Below are 3,921 nucleotides of genomic sequence, written 5' to 3'. Positions count from 1 at the left end.
GCTGTGGCGTTTTTTTTTCACCAATGCTGTCTGTGTGAGAGAGAGAGATGGTCTTTGTTGGCATGTACGCAAATGTTATATAGCCTTGAGCTACAGTTATATTGGGGGGTGTCTCTGTGTCTGCTAAATGTGTTACCCTATCTACTGACTAACCTTAAAACTCGCCCCGCAAATCAAGCATCCCAATAGCTTGCACTCATAGATATTGGCCAAGCACTGCCAGCTACAGCACTTATTCCCTCACCTGCTGTCTCTGTAAATCTCCCATCATACCTCTTAGATTGTAAACTCTTTGGGGCAGGGATTTCCGTTCCTATTTGATTTTGCTGCGCTTATTGTATTATTATAATTCCCTGTACTGTAATCTTTGTGAAGCGCTGAGTACACTTTTGGCACTATATAAATAAAGATATACATACAGATATACGGTTTAGAATTAGAAATTGCATAATCTGAGCAAAATGGCCACGCGCACACAGGGTGTGAAATGTCTGTAAGAATGTGTTAATGGTGCACAGTAAAGGGGATTAAATATAAATCAATATAGATCACAATGTGATCTGGAATACCAGCACAGCAGTAGAAAAGAAAAGGCAATTTATGTCCAAAGTGCAAACATAAGTGTGACGTTCGTGAGGATTTGGCCCGGGATTAAAGGGGTTACACCCCAATTGGCCACCCTCTAACCTCACCAGGGAGACAAGGGGTTAACTGGGCTGAGGTCCAGAAATGTGATTTAACCCTTGTTATAACATGAAAATGTATATTCCCCTGTTCCCCTGTTTCATTGTAATATCTGGTTTAATCAGTGTCTGCATCACACACACACTGGGATCCATCCGGGAGTGCAATGGTTAATAATTCATTAGTGATTATAGCCCTTTGTGTAATTTTCTTTGCAGGGACAGAAATCAGAGGAAATTCCTTTGGCCATAAGATAGCAGATGGTCAAGGGAAGCGTCCCAATGTCTAGAATTTAAGCGCTGTTCAAAGGAGTTTATCACCTACACTGTTTACAGGAGGGCGAAGATGATTCAAACCAGAGCAGGCTTTCAGTGTCCCATTTCACACATTACAACAAAAGGTATCCTGCAAGAGTAATCTAAAACCAGATGACAAATGCCCCCCCCCCCCCCCAGGGGTCCCTGCTTCAAAGGATTTATTGATGGGGGCAAGGGGTGGGGCTACCCAAGGAGAAAATCAGAAGAATGGGTGACCTTATTAAATATAAGAATATTATGAGATGTCCTTGGCTGAACATGCCAAGAGTTACATATGTGTATTCGTGGGACTTACCCGCAACTAACGGTTACAAACACCTGATGTTTAGCCGGTTCGAACAGACAGATATTAATATCTCTCTTAATTTTAATATTACACGGTAATATTTGGTCTCATTGGGAGCATCAGGCATGACGGAATGTATTAATATGTCTCGCATGCCAGTAAGTATCACTGAACTGAAGTTATGAAGTTATTTAGATAGGGAAAAGCCGTTTTTAAACGTCGTGGGGTGGGAGGAGTTTTACTCTGAGGAAAACTGTCAACTTCACCACTGATTTATGAGAGGGGCTGGGTTTAGGTGGTGTTCAAAGGGAAATAATTGTATAAGAACCAGGCTCAGCCTAGGGCTATTGTTCTTTCATGTCCTCATGTCTTCATGCAAAGGCTTCATGCTGCATGTTTTTAAATGTCTTCATGCAAAGTCTGCATGCAAGGTCTTTTCATGGCTTTTCGTGTCTTGGAATGATGAAGATTGCTGTATGAACCGCCAGTCCAGATGTGACTGTTTCATCATTTCCATCTTTAAGTAAGTGTCTATATTTTGCCTGTTATTTGTACATTTTGTGTGTTCACCTTTATCAAGGAATAAATGATATTTTATCATATCTAAGTCTCGTCCCAGTTCAAACCCAGTTATATATATATTTTATATATATTTTTTGGTGTATTATTAATAGCCTGTCACAAAGCTCCCGTCACAATAAGCTGTCGGGTTTACGTTTGCACTGTGGACATAACTAGGGGTACTTTACAGGAACAAATCCTCCCTAAGTCTCCTGGTCAGAAAGTGTATCGCACAGCAGATGCTAATGCCAATTATTGACTATGGAGACATAGTATATGGCTCGGCACCTCAAACCCACCTTAGCAAACTTGACACCCTCTTCAATTCAATTTGTCGTTTTGTTCTCCAATGCAACTACAACACACATCACTGCGAAATGCTCAAAGAACTAGATTGGTCATCACTAGAGTCTAGGCGCAAAATTCACCTTTCCTGTCTTGCCTTTAAATTCTTCATGGGCAAGCTACCCAGCTATCTGAACAAGCTCCTCACCCCTACCACATGCAGCACTTATCACCTGAGATCAGACTCCAAAAGACTGTTCATGGTCCCAAGGCTCAACAAAGTATCCGGCTGTTCCTCCTTCTCTTACCGTGCACCCCAAAACCGGAACAACCTACCAGACTCTCACATCCACCACCAGTTTAAGTTCTTTCAAATCTAAGGCTGTCTCACATTTTAACCTGGTCTGTAACTGTTTCATACGCCCATAACATATATTTTCTTTAACTGTGCACGCAATGTCTTGTATATAATGTATACCCTGTTCATTTATGTAACTATTTGTAACCATGTATTATTTGTCTTAACTCTGGGCCCAGGACATACTTGAAAACGAGAGGTAACTCTCAATGTATTACTTCCTGGTAAAATATTTTATAAATAAATAATAAATGACCTTTTTTTGCTGCTGCTGTGCTGGTAGTCCCCATCACTTTTGTGATGTCTACAGCCAGGACTGAAAGGTTGGTGATTTCACTGAACTACTCATACAATTTTGTACACTTACTGCATCTGTCTGGCAATGTACACATCTTTTTATCTATTGTACATATTGTACATATGTTCACACCCTGAAATGAATTATACTGTGTATATTCTCCCCCCCCCCCCCTATATCAACACACATAATTGTGTGTCCATGGGGTGATGTGTAGCACACATATGCAGAGATATATATACACCTCACAAAGCACACGTTTTTTGTGGGGGTGTGACTCCTGAATGATTAACGTTAGTGAGAGCTCCGTGTCACTGTGACACGGGAATATAACCGGACACTGGGCTTCTATGCACACACAATGGCAACAACCCCCAGTGCGCCCTGAGGCACGTGACTAGTGCGGCGTCATAATCATAACCGGATTATCAACGCTGGAGACCGGAGAGTCACGTGGGGGGCGGAGCATGGCAGCGGTATCCAGGAAGTGACATCATCAGAGACCGGAGAGTCACGTGAGGGCGGAGTCTGGCAGCGGTATCCAGGAAGTGACATCATCGGCGTCCTTAGAGCAACAGGATGGCGCCCAGAGGTGAGGAGTCCGTTATATAGCGGTCACTATAAATAATATATCACGGTGTAAGCCCGGTATAACGCAATATGTTTTTCTCAGGGAGAAAACGTGGAGTTGTATCCTTCCTCAGGCTGGAGCTGTGAAGGGAGGGGGCGAGCTAACATGGTGTCTGTATGACGGCGTCCGTCTGATCCGCGTCTCTCTCAGGTCCCATCACACACAGACACTGATCAATCAGACTGACCCCATCCCACACAGACACTGATCAATCAGACTGACCCCATCCCACACAGACCCTGATCAATCAGACTGACCCCATCCCACACAGACACTGATCAATCAGACTGACCCCATCCCACACAGACACTGATCAACCAGACTGACCCCATCCCACACAGACACTGATCAATCAGACTGACCCCATCCCACACAGACACTGATCAATCAGACTGACCCCATCCCACAGACACTGAACAATCAGACTGACCCCATCCCACAGACACTGATCAATCAGACTGATTAGTGTCTGTGTGAGATAGGGTCAGTCTGATTGATTAG

Source organism: Ascaphus truei, chromosome 12, assembly GCF_040206685.1.
Source record: "Ascaphus truei isolate aAscTru1 chromosome 12, aAscTru1.hap1, whole genome shotgun sequence".
NCBI classification, from domain to species: domain Eukaryota; kingdom Metazoa; phylum Chordata; class Amphibia; order Anura; family Ascaphidae; genus Ascaphus; species Ascaphus truei.
The sequence above is the reverse complement of the archived record's forward strand: the minus strand, read 5'-3'. Positions refer to the sequence as shown.